The 13,502-nt window shown below is 45.6% G+C and overlaps 1 pseudogene; it reads left to right on the forward strand.

Moving 5' to 3' along the window:
* Positions 1-254: 254 nt before the first annotated feature.
* LOC120102628 (small nucleolar RNA SNORA3/SNORA45 family) lies at positions 255-376 on the forward strand (annotated as a pseudogene).
* The last annotated feature ends 13,126 nt before the right edge of the window (positions 377-13,502 follow it).

A 13,502-nucleotide genomic window follows, 5' to 3' on the forward strand; every position in this document is an offset into this window, starting at 1 on the left:
TCAGAGGATCTGACACCCTCTTTTGACATTCACAGGTAACTACCCTCACATACAAATAGTCTCACCGGCACACATAATTAAAAGATATAAAGAAAACCAACAATTTAAAACGTTTTAAAGGCATGGTAGTGTATGCCATTAATCTCAGTACTCAGAGGCAAAGGCTGAGAGAGGCAGGTAAATCTGTGAGTTTGAGGCCAACCAGTGCTATATAGTGAGACTATTAAAAAAAAAAGATGGGTGTCTAGAGCCACATCCTGATATGGTACTTTGGTACTTTTCCCAGTGCTCCAGAGTTCTGGAATAGCATCTGCGAGTCTTGATTCACTGGTGGGAGCCTTCAGGGCCCCAGTTAGTGCCCAGACCAGAAACATATCCTATCTGAAATGAGTACAGGACAACTGAAGGAAACATCTGGTGTCAACCTCTGACCTCCACCCATGCAGACATAAAAGAACACACCCAGCAACACACACAAACACCTGCACACAACACATTGAAAGATAAAGTTAAATTACTTATATAGACATACACGTATATACATGCCTACAGGGTATAGTACGGCAACTCAATATATGTATACATTAAACAGGACATCAATTTTATAATTAAATATTCCTATGTTCTTACTTGAATATATTATTCCTATATTCTTACTTTGAATTGCAATTATTTATTTTGACCCTTATAGCAGGAAACCAATACAGGGCACACATCAGTGAGCATTGATGGCAATATTTAACCCAGCTGTACTTGTGGACACTTAGACTTGAATTTCATGCAACTTTTAGGTTTTAGAGAATAGTCTCTTCTTTATTTTTTCCTAATAACTTAAATGTATGTAAATTATTCTCAGTTCGTTGACCTTATAGAAACAGGTGCAGGCTGCACTCTGCCTGTGACCTGGAATTTGCTGACTTCAGACTTGTTCTAGACTTTAATTTTTGTGTAGCCCTGAAGAATTAATGGCAGGAAAGAGACTTGTTTCATAGAAAAGAAATGGACCTTGGGAGGTGTGATGCTTTGTATATGCTTGGCCCAGGGAGTGGCAGTGTTGGGAGGTGTGACCTTGCCGGAGTAGGTACGGCCTTGTGGGCGTGGGCTTTAATACTTGTCCTAGTTGCCTGGACAGTCAGTCTTCTGCTAGCAGCCTTCAGATGAAGATATAGAACTTTCGACTCCTTCTGCACCAGACCTGCCTGGATGCTGCCATGCTCCTGCCTTGATGATAATGGACTGAACCTCTGAACCTGTAAGCCAGCCCCAATTACATGTTGTCCTTATAAGAGATTCCTTGGGCTGGAGAGATGGCTCAGCAGTTAAGAAGAGCCCTGACTCTCTTCCAGAGGTCCTGAGTTCAAATCCCAGCAACCACATGGTGGCTCACAGTCATCTGTAATGAGATTTGATCCCCTCTTCTGGTGTGTCTGAAGACAGCTACTATATATATATATGTGTGTGTGTGTGTGTGTGTGTGTGTGTGTGTGTGTGTATACATACATATATATCTTCTTTTAAAAAAATAAAAAGAGATGCCTTGGTCATGGTGTCTGTTCACAGCAATAAGACCCTAAGACAGGAAGTATATCCTTGTCTGCATTTAATGTTCTTTAGCCTGGTTTTTCTTGTCTCCCTGGTAGGATTATCACTGGGTTCAGAGAGTTTAGACCCATAAAGTACTTAGAATCATGCCTGACTTATGATTCTTTAGAAATCACCTTGCATGTTTGTTTTCAGAATCTCTATAAACTTCTAGAGGGAATTTTCATAATTTAATTAACAAATCTCTAATTTGGGGCACTTAAAATTTTTTTTTTTTTTTGGTTCTTTTTTTTCGGAGCTGGGGACCGAACCCAGGGCCTTGTGCTTCCTAGGTAAGCGCTCTACCACTGAGCTAAATCCTCAGCCCCGTCTCTGGATATCTTAAGTCTCAGTCAGTAAAGCATCTCACCGGCTCTGCTCTATCCCATATCACACTGCCAAAGGCCTCTCTCTGAGCCTGGCAGCCATCTCTCTACCTATCTAGTACCCAAGGCAGGTTTCCATGACAGAAACACACATCCCAACTCCGTGGTGGCCCACACCAGCCGCCCCGCATTCCATTACACTTAAATCTACACATGAAAGAACACACAACACAATAACTTTTGGCCCAATTGATAAGATATAATTGCCCACCTAAACATACAAAGCCCAATATACATCCATCCCTTAAAAACATAACAACCTGTAAAGGTACAGCGTAGAATCTTAACGTCACCTGCCATATTGTCCTGCCATGGCTTCTCTCCCTCTCTCTCCTGTCTTTTTCCTTTCCGTTCCAGTCTCCTCCTCTTCCTTCAAACTTTTCTCCTGCCCATCCTTCCTTCTCGTCCAATGACAGGCCTCCTTCTATCTTGTACCTGCCTCACCTGTGACATCATCCACACAGTCTAACTTTGGTTTCTGTACTGTCCACACTATTGAAGTTAGGAATCTGGGCTGACCATCTGCTTTTCTTGGCATTGGACTTCTTACTGCTTACAGCAAATTGGTGGTTGATTTGTAAATCAATCTTTTATGAGTTTGGTTACTGTTAGCTTCCACTTTGAGTCTATAATGCTTGCCTCAGCTGATCTAGAATACGCAGCTTTCCAAAGCCGAGGACTTGTGGTCTAAATAAAGTCATAGGATCATTTTATTTATTTGTTTGTTGTTTTTTGAGACAGGGTTTCTCTGTGTATCCCTAGCTGTGCTGAAACTCATGATATGGACCAGGCTGGCTTCAAACTCAGAGATCTGCCTGCCTCTGCCTCTAGAGTGTGTGCTACCACTACCCAGTTAGGTCACAAAATTCTTTACCAGCCAAACTCATTTAGCTTCACAGCATCTTGATAATCTTAATTACCATAAGTGATGGCTAATATTTTATTTATTTATTTAGATTTTTTTTTTCGAGACAACCATCTCTAAGTCCAAGGCCTGCCTGATGTACAGAGCAACTTCCAGGACAGCCAGGGCTACACAAAAAAAGCTCTGACTCAAAACAAAAAACAAAACAACAACAAAAAAACAAGCCAAAAACAAAAACCCAAAAGCATTTTTTTTTTCTTTTTTCATAGGACTGGGTTTCACTATGTTTGTAGCTCTGGCTGTTTTGGAACTCACTACATAGACCAGGCTAGTTTCAAACTCACAAAGATCTGCCTGCTTCTGGTTCCCGAGTGCTGGAATTAAGGGTGTGTGGGCCACTGTACCTGACTTTTCTGTTTTGCTTTGTTTTAATGGTTTTATTTATTTACTGTATGCATTGATATTTTCCCAGCATGCATGTCTGTGTGAGGGTGCTGTATTCCCAGAGACTGAAGTTACAGACAGTTTCGAGCTTCCCGGTGGGTGTTGGGAATTGAACCCTTGGTTCTGGAAGAGTAACCAGTGTTCTTAACCATGGGGTCTCAGGTATCCCAGGTTGGCTTGGAATTTACTATGTAGCCAACAATGACTTTCAATTTCTGATCCTCCAGACTACAGGGTACAGCACTCAACTTATTCTGTGCTATGCTAGGAATTTATGAATGTAAGACAAGCATTCAGCTAACTGGGCCACAGCCCCAGTTCCCCAGTGTAACATGTTTGGATCCTTTTCTGATCATGCTTAGATCTGGGCAGCTAAACACTGTCAGGTGATAAACATGGCTGATTGGAAAAAAAAAACCCAAAAAACTGGAATCAGTGATCTTCCCTACCAGTTCTAATCTGAATAGTAGACAGACAATAAAGACAGGTTTGTTGACTGGAAAACGGAATGATGTGTGTGTCAGCGGAATGCAGTCCAAGAGTCTGTCTATCTGCTGACGATGACGGGGGGGGGGGGGGGGGGGCACTTAGCCACCACCATTGTATATCCTGTGCTTCTGGATGTGCCATGGCCGCATCCATCTGTAGCAGGACTAGAGCACAAAGGTGCAGATATCTGACTGCAAACAGGAGCAAAACCTCTCCTCCTGAGGGGCAGGGGCAGGTTCAGGCACATCTGCTCCGGCATTAGAGCAGCCGGTTTACAGCAAGAACCTAGAGCAGCAGGCCCGAGAGTCGGGCTGATAAACTGATAAAACCGGGGCTGCGGCAGAGCACTTCCCTCACAGGAGCAGGGCTCTGGGTTTGATCACCTGTACCCAAACAAACAAACAGACAAACAACAACAACAGGGAAACAAAAAAACAAAACAGTAAAACGGAAGTTACAGGGTGTGGTGGCATATTCCTATAACCTCACTAGTCACAAGGCTGAGGCAGGAGTGTGAGGCCCACCAGGCTACATAACGAATCTGAGGCTAGCCTATGCTGTTTATCAAGACTGTATTTCAAAAAGTAAAACAACCAACCAACAAAATGAACACAAAAGTCCCTTAGCAATGTCACCTTCACTAAAAAACTAAGTGTGGCACCTCGTCAACTGGATATCAGAATCTTTTAAGGGCTGGTGGTTTCACTCAGCAGTAAGTATGTACATTGGGAGAGCCTTGGGTTTGATCCTTAGCATTAGAAAACAAACAAACTAACAAACAAACAACAAAGACCAGAGCTCTTTTTGTTTCTTTCACTGCCAATGAAAAATTGTGGGGTTGGGGATTTAGCTCAGTGGTAGAGCACTTGCCTAGCAAGCGCAAGGCCCTGGGTTCGGTCCCCAGCTCCGAAAAAAAGAAAAAAGAAAAAAAAATTGTTAGGATTGTTTAGCTCCTTTGAAAAACACCCAAGTATTTGCATATCACACAATGTTGTACCTGCGGTTTAATTTTATTTCAGAACATCCTTGGGATGGCTTCCCCGGCAACGCAGAGAACGAAGGGTATAGGGTGGTCGGGTCAAGTCATGTCATAAATGACAAAACTGAAATTCAGGCGTTTTCTCTCACTCTAAACGACTCCATGTGGTAACCGTTCAGCCTTGAATGTGTACTAGTCTACTCACGTACATACAGCAGGCTGAAATCAAAGGAGTGTTGGGGGACTCACAACAGCTGGTCAGAGAGCAGTACAACACAGTGGGACTGCCTTTCTGTCCCCATTCAAGTCTCTAGAGATCAGGGACCACTACATTCCAGGGCTTCAGTGACAGACAGGCCAGGCCAGGCTTCAGGTGCCTTCAGGGTGTGTGGTGGGGTGGGGCTGGGGTGGAGGTGTCGGTCCTGCTCTGCAAGCTCTGAAAAGTGAAAGCTGTAAGAAGACACCAGGCTCCACTTTCCGGTTTCACTTCTGCAGGGACCACACACACACACACACACACACACACACACACACACACACACACCAGCTGGGTGCTCCTACACCACTCTGTAAGGCGCCCTCACCACATCCATTCAGAAAGTTCCAGAAGAGTGCCCCCTCCCCCACACCAAGTTTGCTACAAGCATCTGTTGACACTAAGAGACAAGCATTAAGAGGACTGGGGAGAATCAGGCCAACTTCCTCCCTTCCCCCCTTTTCTCACTACACTGCCACAACCTGGAGCCCTGGGTATGAACTAGACATTGGCCACTCATGTAGGAAAGGCTACGTAAGACTAGAGATAGCAGATGCAGACACTTGGCCGTAGAACTCAAGAATCTGGTGTGGAGGCAGGCAGGGGTTTCGTGGCAACATTGCTTATCTATTACTGTGTAATTAACTTCCCAAACCCAATAGCATAAGACTGAGTGCTGCCTGGCTAATCTTTCCTGAAGTAGTGGGATGCTGCCTGCTGGGATGGCTCTGGACCCCCAGGTCCACCTGCAGGAATAATGCTGGATTCCTTTTGCAGAGCGTCACGGGCTTCCCTCCACTGCTCACAGAGCCTGTAGAGCAAGGATGAGCAACACCAACAATGACAAAAACTACAGTTTGCAGGCCACCCAGCCTCAGAGTTCACATCCCATTACTGCTTAATAATTCTGCTATTCAGAACTGCATCCAGAAACAATGCACTGGAGGGAAGGGCTTATTATGTAGGGGCAGGAATACCCTGAGGCCAGGATCATAGGGAAGTTGAAGGCTGCCTGACATAGTATCCACACTGAGATCTGGGACGCAAGCAACAGGGTTGAGTGAGAAGAGAGGGCAGGACCTAACAATGGTTAGGGCTGGTGGTGCGCACCTTTAATCCCAGCACTGGAGAGGCAGAGGCAGGCAGATTTCTGAGTTTGAGGTTAGCCTGGTCTACATCATGAGTTCTAGCACAGCTAGGGCTGTACAGAAAAACCCTGTCTCTAAAAAAAACAACAGCAGCAGCAGCAACAACAACAACAAAAACAACAACCACAAAACAAACAAGAATGGTTAGGCCAGTGAACACAGGCAAAATTCGTTATGGCTGAGAGAACTGCAAGTGTGTGTGTGTGTGTGTGTGTGTGTGTGTGTGTGTGTGTGTGTGTGTGTGTGTGTGTCTGTCTGTGTAGTATAAAAGTATCTTTTATTTGCTGCTGTAGTTGTCACCTCCGAGGCGTACTGCCTCAGTCTGTTAACCTACGCCTAGTCCTGGAAGTTTGTAGCCTTTGTACAATCTTATCTAGACCCAGAATGTTCTCTGCCTCCGAGCCTTGCTGCTGCATAAGCTCGCCCCTTCCTAGTTCTTTTGATCTCTGGCTGTCTGGTTCAACTCAGCTCTTCTGGTTCAAAGTCCTCTCCAGGCTGACTAATTCTATCTGGCCTCTCTGTGCTTCTCTTGAAAGGAGGGCTGGCTCTGTTGTAGCCAAAAACTTTAAAAAGGAGGACTTCGTCCTGGTAGCTAACACGGAAGAACTGCCTTTGAAAACGTTAAAGTGGAGTAGAACGTGGTGGCGCATGCCTGGAATCACAGCACTGGAAAGACCAGCCTGGGCTACAGAGTCACTGTCTTAAAGGAGGGACGGGGAGGGAGAGCCAACTAGGAATCCTAAACCAAGGTAGTGACTAACGAGGAAGAATGGAATGTTACGTCATTAAAAAAACTATGGAAAGGGGGTTAGGGTTAGGGTTAGGTTTTGTGTATGCCCAGAAAGCACTTTACCAACTTGGATTTGAGACTCGGATTTGCTATGTTAGATAAGCTGGTCACTCCCACACTAAGGAAATCCTCCTTCCTCTGATTCTTAAGTGCTGGGATTATGAGTACAGCACCATGCCCAGCTGAAAGAAAAAAAAGGCTTTCGGGCTTGAATAACTGAGAAAAGTCGTTCTCTGAGACAAAACCCAGAAAATGAACATGGCCAGAAGTGATGCATGTCGACGGGCAAAGGAAATGGGGCAGAGGTCTGGAGAGCTCCTCAGAGGAATGGGGAGAGGTACAGACTACAGTATCAGAGGCATCCGGGGTGATTGTGGGAGATATAAAAATATACAAGGGTGGTGGCCATAGACACACACAAAGCCCCACCTACCACCATGAAACACAGCACGGGAGGAGGAAGACAGAGAGTTGTGACGCACCCGGCCACCCACAGACTTGCCCTCCAGTGCACAGCAAGGGCTGTGACACTGACGTTGGCAAGGACATTGACACCGATTTAGGGGAGGGTGTCATCCAGCGTCCCACCAGCTGCGTGACCGGCCTGCAGCAGGAACTACCACAATGGGCAAGTATGTGATGGATGCTGGAGTTCAGGAATCATCACTCAAACAAACAAACACTGAACTCAGTTAAGTAAGAATAGTTTATTGAACGCACACCAATAATGCTGGATGTCCAGGACCCCAAAAAGGACTGTGGTCCTAGTCTGCTCTCAGGTTTTGCTTTTTTTATCTTTTTTTTTTTTTTCGGAGCTGGGGACCGAACTCAGGGCCTTGCGGTTGCTAGGCAAGCGCTCTACCACTGAGCCAAATCCCCAACCCCCAGGTTTTGCTTTTTATAGGGAAAACAGGTTCAAAAGTTTGAAGTGCAAGAAGGGGAGCAGTAGGCTTACTAGGCAAAGTATTATCAGCTACTCTTTAAGCTGATTGGTCCCAAGTAAGGTATGGAGGGTGGTATATGGGTGGTGAACAGGGGAACACTGGGATAACATAGCATGAGTATTATAACCATAACTTTTTGGAATATTAGTAGCATTCTATGATGTCAGCCACTGTTGCTGTGAAATTAAATGCTGTCTTTTACCCCTCACTAGATCCAGCACCGCAGTGCCCCATGACATCTGGTTGATATCTTCATCTCAGTCAGCAAAGCCCCTCACCTGCTTTACTCCATCCCATGGCACACTGCCCATGGCTACTCTCTGAGCCTGGCAGCAATCTCTCTACCCGTCTAGTTCCCAAGGCAGGTTGCCACCATGCCAGACATACACATCCCCATTTCGTGGCGGTCTAGCATGTCCAGCCACCACACACTCTCTTGAACTTAAATCGCCACATGAAAGAACACACAACACAATAACTTCCTCTGACCCAATTGATAAGATATAATTGCCCACTTAGACATACAAAGCCCTGTACACATCCATCCCTTAAGAACATTCATAACAACCTGTAAATGTGCAGAGAGGAATCTTAACATCAGCCTCCATGTTCTCTCTGTGTCACTTCTCCCTCGCTCCAGTCTCCTCCTCTCTCTAAAACTTTTCTCTCGCCCATCCTTCCTTCTCGTCCAGTGGCAGACCTCGTTCTATCTTGTACCTGCCTACACCTGTATAATGACATCATCCTACAAGCCGCACAAAAACACAGTGAGCTCATATATAGGTACAGGAAGGGCTGCCTGGTGATCATCTCTGACAAATGATTTTAGACATAACGGTTCATACTGACCTTTGATTTGATGGGTCCTACCTAAAGCTTTGTGGAATTTCTTAAGATTAGCAAACCTACACAGAACATTCAGAACATACAGAACAAAACAGGGTGTGTGGTCAGCATGTCCTTGAGCCAAGTCATATCTCTGTGTCAGTGACTGGCAGGCATGTTACATCAACAATATAAAATAGCTGGCAGGCATGGAACAAAATGGCTACAGCTATTCTTGGGTATGTGTGGGTTAGACCAAAACAATGAGAAAGAGAAGTAGAACAACTTGAGCATTATGAAAAGAGATGGAACTGGAGACTGGAGGTTGTGAGTGGCCAACCGCACTACCTGGGGCCATGATGAGGTGAGCCCTAGCTGCTGCTGAAGCCCATGTCTGGGTCTGCGGCTATGGCTATGCAGCAGCAGAGGTCAATGTTGATGTCCGGGGCTCATTTTACCACTAGAGAACATGGGGATATCTTTGGTTGGGGCAGCTGCTGGATACCATGTGGATGTCCAGGGGCTGTGCAGAACTGGCCTCACCCCTCACTGGTTGCAGAGCTCTGGAGAACTGGCCTCACCTCTCACTGGTGGCAGCACCCCCAGGAGAGTGGACTCTGCCCCTCACCCAGGCAGCACAGTGAAGCTGACCCTGGTGGCAAAGGCATGAGTGAGCCAGCCCTTGGGTGGGAGAGCTGACCCTATCATAGGGTGGCACAGGCACAAAGGTGATGTCGTCCACCCACCAACCCCCACTTCATCTGCCCACAGAGTCATGTGACTGAGAGAGCTAGCCTTGACCCTCACCAACTGCAATACTTCAGAAAGTACACCCTGCACCTTGCCTGGACAGCATAGCAGGGCTGATCCCTGGTTGTGGGGATGAAGATGAGCCTGCCCAAGAACAACAGCAAGGAAGGGCTGACTTTCCATTCTTCTGCCTTGAGATGGCGTGGGTATGAGGGTGATGTCCATCCCCCTCACCAACTGCAGTAGGAGGAGCTGGTCCTGAGGGCAGGAGAACTAACCCTGTCCCCTTACTGGCTGTAGCCCTGTACTTTGTCTGGGCAGCACAATGGAGCTGGCCCTGATGGTAAAGGCACCAGTGAGCCAGACCGGGAGATTTGAGAGCAGAAGAGCTAGTCCAGTCCCTGGAAGGGCTGCAGCGCTTCTGAGTGCCCCTGCTCCCCTTGACTGGAGCTGGCCCTGGAGGCACGGGTGCAGGTGAGCCAGTCCCAAGGGCATGAGAGCATGAGACCTGACCCTGCCTCCTGATTGATAGTGTTATTGGGTGGCCAAGCCTGAGCACTGATGCAGAGTTCATCCTGTGGTGAGAGTAAGGAAGAGCTGATGTGCTGAACAGCTCAGATGCCACCCAGGCCCAGATTCAGGGCTCAGAGATGGCCCACCTCAAAATCTGTGTCATCTGGAAATTGTTGGGATGGATGAAAGGGCCAGTCCTGCTGATCCAAACTGCAGGATCTCCATAGCACAAGGCAACAAGATAACTGTGAAGATCCCAGTGAGGATCCAATATTGATAGAAGCCAGAGGCCTTGAACCAGACCAATGACTCATTTCAGTGAACATTTGCAATTGAAGCTGTGTGGATAAAGGGGTAGACTATGGGACACACTGTGACACGCTATAGTTTCACACGTGTGTGTGTGTGTGTGTGTGTGTGTGTGTGTGTATGTGTGTGTGTGTTGCTGTAAAAATATAAAAAACAAAAAATGCTGGTTTTTATCCCCCACTAGATCTGGCACTGCAGTGCCCCAAGATATCTGCTAAATATCTTAAGTCTCAGTCAGCAAAGCCTCTCACCCGCTTTGCTCCATCCCATATCACACTGCTGAAGGCTTCTCTCTGAACCTGGCAGCAATCTTTCTACCCATCTAGTTCCCAAGGCAAGTTTCCATGCCAGAAACACACATCCCAACTCCATGGCTGCCCAGACCAGCTGCCGCACACTCCCTTACACTTAAAATCTACACGAGAAAGAACATACAACACAATAACCTTTGATCCAATTGATAAAATAAAATTGCCCACCTAAACATACAAAGCCCTGTATACATCCATCCCTTAAGAACATTCATAACAACCTGTAAAGGTACAGTGTGGGATCTTAACGTCAGCTTACACATTGTCTCTCCAAGGGTACTCTGTGGTCTCAGGTCTCCTCTTCCTTCCTCCTTTTTCCCTCAAAATTTTCCCCGCCCATCCTTCCTTCTCATCCAATGACAGGCCTTGTTCTATACTGTACCGGCCTCACCTGTGTGTGTGTGTGTGTGTGTGTGTGTGTGTGTGTGTGTGTGTTATTATTTTGGGCATGGGAAGATGTGTGAGGTTGGGGTGCATGATGTGAAACTCACAAAGAATAAATAAAAAGTAAAAAATAATAATTAGAAACAAAAACTGATCGAGGCCAGGTGTGATAGCACACACCTTTACTCTTAGAACTCTGGAGGCAGGAGAATAGTTAGTTTTATATCTTAAAGAAAACAAGCCTGGGACTGGAGAGATGGTTCAGAGGTTAAGAGCATTGACTGCTCTTCCAGACATCCTGAGTTCAAATCCCAGCAACCACATGGTGGTTCACAATCATATGTAATGGGATCCGATGCCCTCTTCTGGTGTGTCTGAAGACAGGTACAGTGCACTCATAGACATAAAATAAATAAATCTTAAAAAAAAGAAAAAAAGCCTGAAGCATAAAGTGTGTGTGTGTGTGTGTGTGTGTGTGTGTGTGTGTGTGTGTTACTCAAAGATATGAGAGGGAAGCAATGACTAACTCCTCAATGAATTAGCACATATATATCCCAGAATCCCCTTCCTTGATCCAGTTGCTTAAATAGCCTCAACCTCCCACCCATCCCTCCTCCCCTCTTTTGAGAAAGAGTCTCTCTATGTAGCCCTGTCTGACCTGAAACTCACTATTTAGACCAGGCTGGCCTTGAACTCAGAGATCAGCCTGCCTCTTTGCCTCTTGACTGCTGGGTTTAAAGGCATAAGCTACCACGCCTGGCCTAAATTCTTTTATCTTCATAGGATGAGGATAGGATCCTGTGAAAGGTAACCCATGTCTTTGGTGACAGTGGCAAAATGAAAACAAACAGATTGATCTGATTGTTACATTTAAAACTTTATTAGAAAATTTAAAGCAAGTATTCAACAAAATGACTTCTCACAGAGAAAAAACAACTATAAAATACATCCATATATGTATTATCATGAAGATACCTCTGATGGTGGTTAAAACAAAGCAAAGGAGAGTTGCACAATAAATGGTCTGTAACATTTGTAAGTCAGTCATCCTCCACGTAGGCTTGTGGGCAGTGAAGGGCAGGTTATGCCCAGGTCTGAGTGGTTTCCAGTTGACCTTCACTCTGTCTTGAAGTATATGGCTTCTTCGGTTACCTCTGTATTCTTCATTTAAATGTTTTTATTTTTGAGATTATACTATAACTACACTGTTTCTTCATTTCCTTTCTTGCTTCCAAACCTTCCCACACATGCCTCTTTGCTCTTTTTCTAATTCCTGGCTTCTTTCTTCATTAATTGTGACTACATGCATGTGTGTGTGTGTGTGTGTGTGTGTGTGTGTGTGTGTGCATGTGTGTTTCTAAATATAACCTGCTCAGTCTGTATAATGTTACTTGTATAAATGCTTTCAAGGCTGACCATTTTTTTTAAAAGATTTATTTATTATATATAAGTACACTGTAGCTGTCTTCAGACACACCAGAAGAGGGCATCAGATCTCATTACAAATGGCTGTGAGCCACCATGTGGTTGCTGGGATTTGAACTCAGAACCTCTGGAAGAGCAGTCAGGGCTCTTCTTAACTGCTGAGCCATCTCTCCAGCCCAAGGCTGACCATTTGGTCTTGGATACCATCAACTGTTCTTCTCAGGAGATTATTTCTCCTGCTTGCAGCATTTCTCAGTTTCCTGCAGTTCTGTGTGTTTAGATGAAGCCTCATGGGCTTTCCCCCATCCATTTGGCATATCTATCATTGACGCATCTCTGTTCAGTTCATTTTTTGGCAGTCTCGTAGGTGAATGTAGCTTCTGTCATTCCAGGAGACACAATCTCACAGCAACCTCCCTGATCCTCTGACTCTTACAATCCCCCCATTCCACAATGTTCCCATAGCCTTAGGACCAGGTATGTTTTATAGTTTTATCAGTTGGCTGTACAACTCTGCGTTTTGATTAGTTGTGGTTTTGTGAGTCTCTGTTGTAAAGAGAAATTTCCTTGATGGGGGGTGAGGACAGTACTTATCTGTCAGAATAAGGACAAGTGCTTAGATTGTAGTTGGGGATTATGCTGGTAAAGTGGTGGTTGTGGACTCTCCTCCAAGATTCGAGACTTCACTAGTCCTGGGTAGCTACCTAGGTTTCTAGTACCAGGTATGTTTCCCCTCTTGTTGAGTAAGTCTTAATACCAATTAGAGAGCTGTTGGTTATTGCAAAGGTATGCATGTCACTACTGCACCTTTAAGGGTACGGTGCCGTGCCGTGCCATGTGGTGCCATGCGGTGCCAGTCATCGCTGTGGTTCGTAGGCATCAATAGTTGGTAGGACTACTGGTTGCTTCTCTCCTTTGGAAGCTTGCCTGGCACCTTCTGGTACCATGGAAGCTTGTCTTCAGGAAGAAGCATTCAGGTCAATTCAGGCTCAGGGGCTTCTAGGTTCTCTGTTTGAAGTGCAATAGGGACTTAACTTTCTATCCCTGGGGACAACCAAGGGCAATAGCAACACACTGTATGTTTTGGAAGTCTCTTGGACAAC

This window comes from Rattus norvegicus, chromosome 4 (genome assembly GCF_021556685.1).
Source record: "Rattus norvegicus strain SHRSP/BbbUtx chromosome 4, alternate assembly SHRSP_T2T, whole genome shotgun sequence".
NCBI classification, from domain to species: domain Eukaryota; kingdom Metazoa; phylum Chordata; class Mammalia; order Rodentia; family Muridae; genus Rattus; species Rattus norvegicus.